Genomic DNA, 13380 nt, shown 5'->3' with positions numbered 1-13380 from the left:
TGAATACCTTGATTCTTTTGTCATAGTATTCATTGATGACATACTTATATAGCCTAAGACCATAGAAGAGCATGAACAACATTTGAGAATTACATTGCAAGTACTCAGGGAACATTCGTTGTATGCAAAATTCAGCAAATGTAATGTTCGGGCAAGATTAGTAACCTTCCTATTTCATGTTGTGTTCGACTAGGCTGTAGAAGTTGATCTGAAAACGATTGAGTCAGTAAAGAACTTACGAGACCCCTAACTCGTATAGACATCCATAGTTTCTTGTGTTTGGAAAATTACTATGGCAGGTTTGTTGAGGACTTTTCTTCTAATGTTGCTCTATGGAGAGCTTTATCAAAGAAGAAGGAGAAGTTTGAGCGGTCTGAAACTTATGAAAAGAGCTTCCTAGAGCTCAAAGACTAACTAACTTCAGTACCAGTTCTCACATTCCCGAGGAGTAGTGAAAGGTGTATGATATATAGTGATCCTTCCCGAGAAGGTTTTGGGATGTGTTCTTATGCAGGATGTCAAGGTGTTTGCATATGCATCAAGACAATTGAAAATCCATGAGAAGAATTACCCTACACATGATCTTGAGTTAGCTGCTGATGTATTTGCATTAAAACTTTGGAGACATTATTTGTATGGTGTACATGTAAATGTATTTACTGAGTATAAAAGTCTTCAATATGTTTTTACACAGAAAGAACTGAATCTTCATCAGAGAAGATGGCTAGAGCTGCTCCATATTATGACATGATTGTCTGCTATCAAGTAGGTAAGGCCAATGTAGTGGCCGAATGCTTTGAGACGATTGAGCATGGGTAGTGTTTGTCATATTGGTGATAAGAAAAAGGAGACGGTTAATGATGTACACCAATTGTCTAGGTTAGGTGTACGACTGTTAAATACAAAAAGTGGCGGTATGTCAAATCATTCCATTTCTGAGTCATCATTTGTTTTAGATGATAAAGCTAAGCAGCATCTTCACCCAGTACTCATGGAGTTGAAAGACTCAGTGTTGAGTAAGTTGAATAAACCATTCTCCCTAGGAGGGATGGTGTGCTTAGATACCATGACAGATTCTGTGTGCCCAATATTCGTAATCTAAGACCTAATATTTGTACAGAGGCCCAAGGCTCCAGGTATTCCATTCATCCAGGTTCCACCAAGATGTTTAATGATCTCAAGTAAATCTATTGGTGGGAAGGTATAAAGAGAGATATTTCAAAGTTTGTGGAGGTGTGCCCCAATTCCCAACAAGTTAAGGCTGAATACCTCAAGCCTGGAGAACTTACCCAGTCGATTGAGATCCCAGCATGGAAGTGGGACATATGGACTTTGTTGTTGGTCTTCCAAAGACAAGGAAACTGCATGATTCCATTTAGGTTATTGTTGACAGGATGACTAATTCTACTCACTTCATTCTTGTGAAGTCAACTTACAGGCCGGAGAATATGCCAAGATTTATATTGATGAAATAGTGAGGTGTCATGGAATCCCTTTATGTATAATTCCAGATAGGGGAGACCAGTTCACTTCTTACTTTTGGAGATATTTTAAAAAGAGCTTTGGTACACCGGTTAAGCTCAATACTGCTTTTCATCCCGATACAAATGGACAAGCAAGGTGTACTCAGACCCTTGATTAAATGGTGGGAGACTATGTTATTGACTTCAAAGGGAGTTGAGGTGATCACTTTCTATTTCATGAGTTCTCTTATAATAGTAGCTACCATTCCAGTATTGGGATGGAAACTTTTGAAGTACTTTATAGCAGTAGGTGTAGGTACCCACTTGGGATTTTTGAGGTAGGAGAGTCTTCCATCCTTTGAATTGAGGTCATACATTAGCCTATGGAAAAGGTGAGAATGATCAGGATAGATTGGCTACCGCTAATAGTTGTAAAAAATCCTTTGCTGATAATAGGAAGACGACTCATGAATTTAAGGTAGGTGATTAATTTTTACCTGAAAATATCACCCATGGAAGGGGTAATGAGCTTTGGTAAGAAAGGGAAGTTGAGTCCGAGGTATATAGGTCCTTATGAGGTGTTATATTTAGTAGAGAATATTGCCTATGAACTGAAGTTACCAAATGGCTTGGCTTCTATTCATCTAGTGTTTCATGTTTCGATGATTGAAAATTTTGTAGGTGATCTAGCATCTATCCTCCCTATTGAGAAATGAGGAGTCGATGAAAACCTTTTTTATTAAGAAGTTTCAGTTGAAATTCTATATCACCAAGTGAAGTAGCTGAGGAACAAGGAGGTTGCCACCGTAAAGGTGTTATGAAGGAGTTACCTTGTTGAGGGTGCAACATTAGAGGTCGAGGCCAACATGGGATCCCATTACCTTCACTTATTCAGCTCTTGAGGTTAGATATACTCTTCGTAAGTCATATGGTGTATGAAACTATAAATTTTAGTGAATTAGTCGGTTTTGGTGTCTTATGTCCATAACTGTGTGTTTTATACTTGCACTATATGCGTCAATATAAGTTCATGCTAGCATTCATGCTGCTGTTTTTGTATAGATTTGACATGATTTTTGTGTCGCGTGAGTTTTGATGAGCATTGAGTTATAGTGACATTGAGAAGGAAGTTCCTCAATTTCATATATAAAGCTTCAGATTAGCTTTGAGTGATGTGCATCAACTTGAGTAAGTTGTGAATCAAATATTTACAAATAGTAAAGTTTCAAGTGTGTTGATATGTTTTTTCTAAAATACCATGTTTGATTCAAAAATGATGTGTAGTGTCATTCAAAGTCGAATGTTCCTAAGCGGGGATAATGTAATGTTCTAGAAAATGTACTTTTCTAGTGAATAGTCTATTAGTTTTTAAGAATATGTGTTGGGGTACATAGGCACCCTATGCCCAATATTGATTAATATTGGGCATGATAGAGAATATTGGCTTAAGGTGTTAGCCAATTTCTATGTATTAACAACTAACTTAAGATATACTTCGCTTTTCAAATGCTCCAATCCAAGTTTTTTTAGGAATTGTAGCTGTAATGAAGACACTAAGCAAATATTTGTGATTTCTTAGTTTACACACATTAGGTACGAGGCATCAAAGTGTCAAGCCTAGGTACCATAACACATGATCAGTTATCATGATCATATCGATTAAGTAGTGCCCAAGGACATAGTGAGGATCCTTGGGACAAGAATTAAAATTTCAAAGTGCAACTACAGAGTTCACATTTAGGTAAGTGCATTGAAACACATGTGCTACCGGCCAAGAGATTAAACTACCAAGACAAACTGAATTAGGTTAGGGCGGTTAGGGGGCATGCCCGCGTTGGGTCAAGCTACGTGCAGGCAAGCTTCATAGTCAATCCTTGGCTCTAACTAACTTTCCTTACTATGTAACTAACCTATTACAAACTAAAATAAAGTTACTAGTGTTCCCGAAATTGTAAGATCTAATAAGGTGACACTAGCCGAGTAACTAACTAAAGAAACATCGTAGTACCTAACCTGGAATTGTCCAAAGAGATTGGTTATGGTTCTAGTTACTTAGGGGAACTTTAGTAATTATATTAGGTCACTTAATTAATTAAATTGTCTACTTAATTTATTAATTTAAAATCATGTTCAAACCCAAAACCCTTAGCAATGTTTTAGAATATGGCTAAGTCAAATGCTCTCCTTTTTTTAGTAAATTTAGGAGGGCCATTTTTGTAATTAGCTTATTACTTTATTTAATCAAGTTAATTAGCCTAAGTTGAATTAGTCAATATTCAAGTCCTATGACTTAGACTCACATTTAACTAGGTAAGAAACTCACGACTGAAAAACAGTTGACAAACGTAAGAACAAAAGAAAAATACTCCCGGTTCTCTTTAGGCGATATGAAGGCAATTTTTTAAGATTTTCGTTTAATGTGAAGGGTGATCTTCGTAGATACAACTCTACAGTAAGATATGGGTTTTCTATCTTTGATTCCTTTACCCAGGAGGCTTTTAAACGTTTTGAATTCAAGAAAACCCAAACTAGGGTTGTTCCTAATGAAACTGTAGAATGTTCATCTCCATAGTTCTCCCTATTTCCGATTATAGTAGTATTTATAACACAAATCTTGTGCATGTTGTTTGTATTTTGTTCTAATTTATCATAATATGAAGCTTTGTGTGATTTGACAATGTCGAATGAGAGTTATAGGTTTGATCCGTATGATTAGAATATCATATACATGAGATAAGAAATATTGTAATAATGCTTAATTATATTCGAGAAAATGAAATTGTAATAAGTCGTTTAAGAAATTCAGTTTACTTATGAAAGGATTGTACGTTTCGGTTAGTGTCTGTGTTTAGAGTAGATATGTTTTTAAGTGTTTGGAATGCAATGTTTCCAAGAAGAAATAAGAATAAGAATTAAAATTAGTTAATGAATCTTCAATGTGAAATCAACTTTATAGCTTGGCCAAACTAAGCACTGAATTGTCCTTATAAGCTAATGAAATTTTAAAAGTTGGCTAGCTTTAAATGATGAGATTACTATTATATATAAATGAAGTTAATTTACTTTGCTTGTTATAATTTCATGAAAAGTTTTTAGTAAATGTTTGGTTTATCCCAATAAATTGCCAATAATATTATTTCCAAAATATGTAATAGAATTGGGTAATTACTAAGTCACACCAATCTTATATGGCCAATGTAAATTATGATTCTTCTTGTAAGGCCAAACACATATTAAAATTTATTTGACAAGGTTTAATTCAATGAAATCATAACCTAGGGTACCCAAATAACGAGGACAAGTCCCAACATGCCCTATCGAATTGAACTGGTGAACATAGTAGCACATTGAATAATTCCTTGTAACTTTCACAAAGAATGGTAGAATATTACCAAATAACATTGAACAATAAAATATTAGTAATAAACTAACTAAAAGCTTATGATTTATGAAATTGATCTAGAAGCGGTGTTAAAAGAAGTGAGAAAAGTTTCACTTGCACCTAAACAATTATGTTAAAGATATTCACATACGAGGGTGTTAGATATAGTGAGACAAGTCTCTTTCACATCATAAAGATAATTTAAGATTTAAGTTCACATTCATCAAGTATCGAAAGGAATGACAAGTAACAAGTCATCTATTGAGCTAAGAACACCTCATACTGAAAGCAAGCTTACATAGTGTATGAGTCAACTCTAAAAGTTGTAAAGTATGATCAATAGAGGTAAGCACCGATAGACTAGTAATGAGCTTGTGCAGACACATGTAAGCCTTATAAGGGTCTCCGAATTCTCCTAGTCTATGAATTATGTCACCAGCATAGGTTACAAGCTAGTGGATTCACCTAAGAAATCTAGGAAGTATTCGGTTTCACTTTGGCCGGTGAACCACCTCTTTTAAATGTGGGTAAGAGAGTCGATTTCATGTTTGCTCACATGATCTATTAAACTTAAAAGCTAAATGTTACTTTAATAAAGTATTAAAGAAATAAATAATGAAATAGGAAGATGAGGGGTGTTCGAATAGGATGACCAAAGTCTGAGGTTAGACTAAGTAATGATGTAAGTCAATCTTAACATTTCATAGAAAGATCCCAATGGAATTCTTAAAAGAATATCCTAAGTCAACCTATAATGTTCAAAGTGAACATGAGATTAAAAAATAATAAATGTAAGTTCAAAGTGAACTATCTCACAAAAATCATAAGTATATCAAATCATTAGTCTTTGATAAGAATGAACTTTCAACAATTATTGGCTTATGCCAATAAAGGGAGCAAAAAATAATAACTCACAAATTATAATATATATATATATATATATATATATATATATATATATATATATATGCCCCAGAATCTTTATGTCATTCAAATGATCAAATAATGGGAATATCCAATAAAGATTTGCTTATAAAGAATTCATGCCCAATTTGACAAGAATGGAAAGAATAACATCTGAGTAGGGTAGTCAAATAATTTCCTTAGTATTTTGGGTTACTTACTTGAGTCATTGTAGTAATGGGACTAAAATGAATCATTGCACTCGTAAGTAGAATATAGGATAAAAGGAGATCATTGAACTACACAATAAAAAGATGAAAATACTGAAAAATAAACAATGTCTGGGAGAGGGAGCTCTCGGCCTTAGGGAAGAAAAATATTAAATTTTGCTTGAGTTGTTCTAATATTATGTTCATGATTTCAAGGTCTTATGTTCATATATAAAATGATTTGAATGCTTTAAATGTATGAGAATATTTTATATTCATAGAATGATTCATAAATAACGAATCAAGAAAGTGAAGTGACTTCACATTCTTAATATGGCATGTTCCTATAGGAAGAGCATTCCTTCATCATGCATAGTACTTATGTGTTTATGTTCATACATTCATACTTACTACAAGTGTTCACTAAGCCATATACAATTAATTTTTTTTATAGGTGTAGGTCCTTGAAGAAGATTGAAGATCAGTTGAAGCTGTTTGGACTATTACCTCCACACTTTGGTATATCCTCTTGAGTTAGAGGATGCCTATAGTTTATTATCTAGATTAAGTAGATTAGACTTAGCTAGTTTATGTTTTCTCTAGCGTTTCCTTTCAAAAATTTGTTCAACCTTTTGTAATAAGGGCGGTCTGGCAACTATTAATGATATTATGAATTCTTCATTTCAATTGTTCAATCTGTTAATGGATGATTTTTTATTTTGAGCTGTTAGTATATCACTCTTATGCAAGAATTATATTAATTCTAAGTACCATTCAGTGAATTGAAAAAGTTTTAAATTTTCCACAAAATTTAATTGAATGATTTTGATGAAAGATAAGAAGAGGATTGTCTGCCACCTCTGAGAGGTTAATTATACCGGTCTCATCTATGGTCTAGGACTAGTGTGTTACACTTTTCATGGCAGACTTCCCCATTCCATCAAGTGCAGCACGAGTCATGAAGGGGTTCGTGCTGTATTGGACAGTATCTAGTTCCAAGGAACTATTCCCCTACATGGACAAGTAATATTCACGAGCTCCCCGCCTTGTCTTTGGTCATGACCACGAGTTGTGGTCATGCTGGTGAAGAGTGAGGCAGTAGCCTCCGATCATGTGCAGCCTTGGGCTCTTTGATTTGTCTTGCCTTTTAAGGTTGGTACTCTTCACTATGTCTTGCTTCCTTATACCGCGTCTTACGCCCCTATCAATCCTCATCACTTAACCATAATTCACCCTTCATGCCCATATTTTAAATCATCAAGGTACCACACTAGCCCAAGTTTCAAGTTCACCTAACGTCGTGGACATTCCTTGACGTTTTGACTCCAAGAACTCCTAAATTTTTTATATTCATTATTTTATGTCTTCAAAAACTCATTCAAAACATAGACACTCATGTGAGGATCCAGATTAGTTTTTGGACTAACGAAGTGGTACAGAGCACCCCTTAGATGTGACATGGCGTACTTAACCCTCAAAGGTGACTCATTCTAGCCCTTAATATAATCATAACATAAGATCATTGAAAATTTGCAGGAATTTAAAATTTTTAAGATATAAAATGGATGTTTTAATCATAAATTGCAAACGGAAGTCTTTTCTAACGCGTTGTCTCAAACCAGCTATTTTATGTCAAAGAATAATAGTCTTTGGAACGCATCCCATAAAATGTATTAAAAATAAAAGTAAATAACGTAAAGATAAGGTCGATATTGTCCTAGAAGCAATAAGAAATCACCGAGATATTCATTTCTTCCTTAGATCCTGAAAACCTAGACTCCCATAGAAACTCAATCCTCCAACCCAACATTTGGTTAGAAAGTAGGCAATTTACGCTAGTACAAAGGTACTAAGTATGAAAGCTAGCACAACATCATAAAAGCATCTCAAATGGCTAGTAAACGTAACACATAGAAATAAGAGATAATCACAGAAAATAAGCATAATCATGATAATCATAGCATAGTCTCCAATATAAGCATCATATGAATACAAGTTAACATAAAACATAATAAATGTCAATAGGAGATAATTCATAACCACATAAGCATAAATAGACAGTTGGTCAACTTTACCCTCATAGACTGAGTGCATGGTTAAGTCATAATACTTTCCACCATAAGGTTTCAATACTTCTATGTATCCCCAAAAACACTTGCGGAATATATAATATTCATCACATACTGCCCTTCACACTAAGCATATACTTGAGTCATGTAAGGCATACTCACCCTCCTATGTTCTTACTTAAAAGTTTACTTCATAAGGATAAAGGACTTACAACCTTAGTCACTTATATAATGGAATGAAACTACGGTAGAAACCCAAGCTATTTCATACTACATACAGGAACCATTAACAACTAGCAAAAAGTTATACTTGCTCCATGTATGAATAGTTACCCATACTATTATCCACACTAATTACTTCTTTAGAATAGCATAAATGTTCACTACTTGGGGTCTAATCCCTCTATTCTATGTACCCTTCGAAGTCTACTCATTTAATAACCCACTAATAAGCTACATCATGCTATTACCTTTCTAACACAAATAGGTTAATCAAAGCTAACTACCTTGTAAGTCACTGTAACATGCAGGTTTAAGATATTGTAATAAAGACACAAGTGTCCCTTCTTAAATACCATAAAATAGTCCTCAACCAACTAAATCATGCTTACCCTAACTAAGTGTACAAAAATAGAAATGCATTCTATCAATAAAGGATTATGATTCTCAACCCTAAGTTATCCTTAGGAGAGTATGAGTCATCCATAAAAAGCTAACACTACTAATTCACTTTACAATGAAAGACAAGCTAACCTTAGGAGAGTATAGATCCTCAATCCTAAGCTACCCTTAGGAGAGTATTAGTTGTGTATCCAAAATCTACCATTTAATGGTCTTGGCCAATCAATTCTAACAATTCTAGTTCAAGATACCCATATGAGACTAAATTGTTAATCCTAGGCTACCATGACTGATTGATGCTACCCTTGAAATGCACCATAAAATTCTAACCCAATCTATATTTACGAGAGTGCAAATCCTCAGTCCAAACCTATCCTATCTTGGTCATATAATACTAAGTCAAGCTACACAAGAAGGAATCATATGTCACAACTTCATTCTATTCTAGTCTAACATGGTTTGACTCATTTCAGATTATAACTAAACCTATAATCATTCTATGTGAGAGAACTTTATTATCCTAGGTTGTTCAAGTCTATGTGTAAAAGAGAAATATAATAATCAATCAAGATCACCTCATATTGACTTTACCCCAATGATCTAGAAACAATGTCTACAAGCCCTATTTTAAATAGTAACTTCATTCTCTGAAGATTCATATCTTTATTCTATCACAATTTTCATTAGAAGATTATTGTAGTCCTACTTGACCATAAAGGTTCAAATCTAACTTTACAAGTCAAGATACTTCATATTCAATTGAGTCTATAAGAATTCATTATTATATGATCCTAACTATGATAAATTAGTATTCAAGACAATTGAATTAGGAAAAGATCAATTTAAAACGTTCAAAATTGCCCCTATTGGGATAAACCCACATACATAACTTTTATCAACATAGACTATGGTTCATCACAGAAATAATATGGAATCATCATAAAATAATTAAACAAACAAAATTCAAACATAAGAGAATGCTATCCATTATATTGGGTGAAAACCATGGAGCCATTATCTTCTTCCTCAATCTTTTTGTTCCTCAATGAAGGACGAATGTAGAGAGAGAGAAAGTACACAGAAGTGGGAGAAATTTGAGTTTAAATTTGTGTTTGTGTTTTTGAGTGGGAAATGATTGATTTTGTCCTAAAGTAAGTATATAGTCAACCCCCAAAATACCCTAACTACCCCTCATTAAGTTGGACTTCCTACGGTGATGTCCAACTAAATTTCACTGTGAAAACCAATTGATTTTCATGCCCCCGTTCACATTTCGTGAAGTATATGATGGAACTGGGTGGTGGTCGTTGAGTGGTGAGGCAGCCACCTCAACTTTTCTCTCTATGGAAACATCACAAGCCACCTTGACCCCCTCAGGTAAGATTCACCACCGCCCATTATGTGGCTCGTGGTGCTCTTAGGCCATTATTCCCCATAAAGAAACTACCCTAAAATATCTAAGCCATTTTAAGGTAAGACTTCCCCCTTCGGTCAAGTGCAGCACGAGTCATGAAGGGTCTTGTAGTGTCTTAGACAGTAGCTAGGTACAAAGACATCTTCCCCTATATGGTCAAGTAATGTTCACGAGCTCCCCACCTTGTCCATTGTCATGCTCGCTAAGAGTAAGGTAGTAGCCTCCATTATTGGGAAGCCTTGGCCTTTCTGTTGTGGCTTACCCTTGAAGGTTGGTATTCCTCACTTGGTCTTGCCTCCTTATATATTCTTTTGGGAACCTATGTTCATCCTAATAATCTCATAATGATTAACACTTCGTGTCCCTCTTATAAATCATCAAGGCACCACTTAAGCCAAAGTTAAAAGTTTACCGGACATCGTAGACGTTCCTTGTTGTTTTAACTCCAACACCTCCTAAAAGTTTTATATTCATTATTTTAGGTCTTCTAACATTGTTGCAATTATTAGACAATAATGTGAGGCGCTATATTAGGTTTGGAATTTCGAATTGTTACATTAACTCCCCCCACCCCAAGGAGCTTTCATCCCTGAATGACACTTAAATTCTACAAAGGCTAAGGATAGATTAAATACTAGAAGCCCAACAAACAACATATATAATAAAATAGAGTTACCATTCGAATCAGCATGAAAACATGGCATTTTCAAATATCAATTAAAAACTTCAATTACTCGATATGAGATATAAAGATCTAAACATAAGAAATTTCCTTCTCACAATAACAAGAGCTCATTATATAGACATTATCAATATAATTTCATAAAGTTAACAACATACTAAATACACAAAGTAAGTGCAAATATAGAGAAAGAGCAGTTTTCCTTGAAACATCATTTTAGAAAAAACCCTAACTATAAATATGCAAACTGTCAAAACAAGTCCAATTCAAATTAACTCATTATTTTCATTATTAATAGGAACAACTAACCTTCTTTAGCAAATAGATGTGGGTAATGGGACATGATGTCGAATTCGGCCTCCCATGGTGCTCCCTCAACGAGGTGGTTTCTCCATAGTATTTTACGGAGGCCACCTCTTTGTTCCTTATTTTCTTTGCATGACAATCAAAGATTTGCACCGGAACCACTTCTTAATAGAGGTCCTCATCCAAAGCTTGGTCTTTAATAGAATGATATGATTCGGGATCACAGATGCACTTCATTTGCATTGAACATGGAACACTACATTAACCGAAGCTAGTTCACTAGGTAATCTCAACTTGTATGCAACATTTCCAACCCTATGCATAATTTCATAGGGACCCACATAGAAAGGACTCAACTTTCCTTTATTGTCAAACCTCATCACCACTTTCATGGGTGAAATTTTAAAATAAACTTTATCCCCTTGTTCAAATTCAAGCTCTCTTCTCCTATTGTTTGCTTAAGACTTTTGCCAACTATAAGACGTCTTCAATCTAACCCTTATGACACTAAATGTTTCCAAAGTTTCTTATCCCTATTCGGTATCAACAACTGAAGAATCAAAAACTTTAAACCACCCAAGAGGAGATCTACATCTCCTACCATATAGAGCTCAAAAGCAACCATAGATATAGTCGAATGTTAACTATTGTTATAAGAGAACTCAACCAAAGGAAAATATTTATCCAAACTTTCCTTAATTTCAATCACTCAAGAATTAAGAATATTCTCAAGGGTTTAAATAATATTCTCCACTTGACCATTTGTTTTTGGAGAAAAAACGGTGCATAGTTTCACCTCTGTACCCAACCCTTTTTGGAATATCCTCAAAAACCAAGATGTTAATTGTGCAAAACTATCCAATATTATGGATAATGTAATACAATCAAGATACACAATATTTATCTATGAAGATCCTTGCCTAATCCTCCACCGAGTAAGTAGACTTTATAAGAATAAAGTAAGAGGACTTTGTCAAGGTATCCACAACAACCCATATAGAGTCATTTTGTCTTCTAGTCTCTGGCAATCCCATTACAAAGTACATAGTTATTTCTTCCCAATTCAAAGTGGGAACTTTTATTTGATGAAAAATCCACCCGGCTTTTGGTGCTCGTGTATCAATTGTTGGCAACTGGGGTACTTTGCAATATATTCTGCTATGTCCCCTTTTAAGACATTCCACAAAAACACTTCATTAAGATAGTGATACATCTTAGTAGAGCCCGGATGAATTGGATAATGGGAACCAAAATCTTTCTCAACAATTTTTTTCTCAAATCATCAACATTGGGGACACACAATCTTTCTTGATGTCGCAAAACACCATTCCCCTTATAGAGAAGGACTTATTAAGCTTACCAAGAACGTTTTCCTTAAAATCACTCAATCATTGGTCAAGTTATTGCTTCGACCTCACTTCAACAACCAAAGATTATATAGCACCCAAACGAGCCAACCTATGAAGATCTTTAACTAGGACTTTCTTAGCTTCTTCCACATGAGAGAAACTACCCATGGTCATACGACTTAGAGCATTTACAATCATATTGGTTTTACCGGGGTCGTTGAGAACACTCATGTCGTAATATTTTAACAATTCAAACCATTTCCTTTGCCAGTGATTTAACTCCTTTCGAGTAAACATATATTTTAGACTATTATTGTCGGTAGACACATAATCATGAAAACCATACAAGTAATGCCTCCATATTTTCAACCCAAGAACCACGACCGCTAACTCAATACCATTAGTCAAATAATTCTTATCATGCACCTTAGGTTACCTAGAGGTATATGCTACTACTTTCCCATGTTACATACGCACACACCCCAATTCCATTTGATATGCATCACAAAAAACCAAATCCGTTGGTACCCCTAGTACATTAAACACCGAAGTGGAGGTATGTCTATATTCCAAGATTTGGAATCTTCTTTCCCATGCCTAGGACCACACAAATTTCACACTTTTTTGGGTCAAGGTAGTAAATGGAGATTCAATTGACGCAAAAAAATCCACAATCCTCATATAGTATACTGCTTGATCCGAAAAACTTCTAATGTCGGTTGGAGTCATTGGCCTAGGCCAATTTTTCACCATCTACGTTTTCCTTTGATCAAACTCAGATCCATCATCATAGATGATCTGAAATGAAACGCCACCTAACTAAACAAAAACACATATTTTCTATACTTAACGAATAGTTGGTGTTCCTTAAGGACTTGTAAAACAACTCTCAAATATTTATGTGTTCAACCTACATTTAATAATATACCAAGATGCCGTCAATGAAGAAAATCAACAATGAATCTAGGTAACTTATAAACAC

This window comes from Solanum lycopersicum, chromosome 7, assembly GCF_036512215.1.
Source record: "Solanum lycopersicum chromosome 7, SLM_r2.1".
Classification (NCBI taxonomy): Eukaryota; Viridiplantae; Streptophyta; class Magnoliopsida; order Solanales; family Solanaceae; genus Solanum; species Solanum lycopersicum.
Note: the sequence above shows the minus strand (reverse complement) of the source record.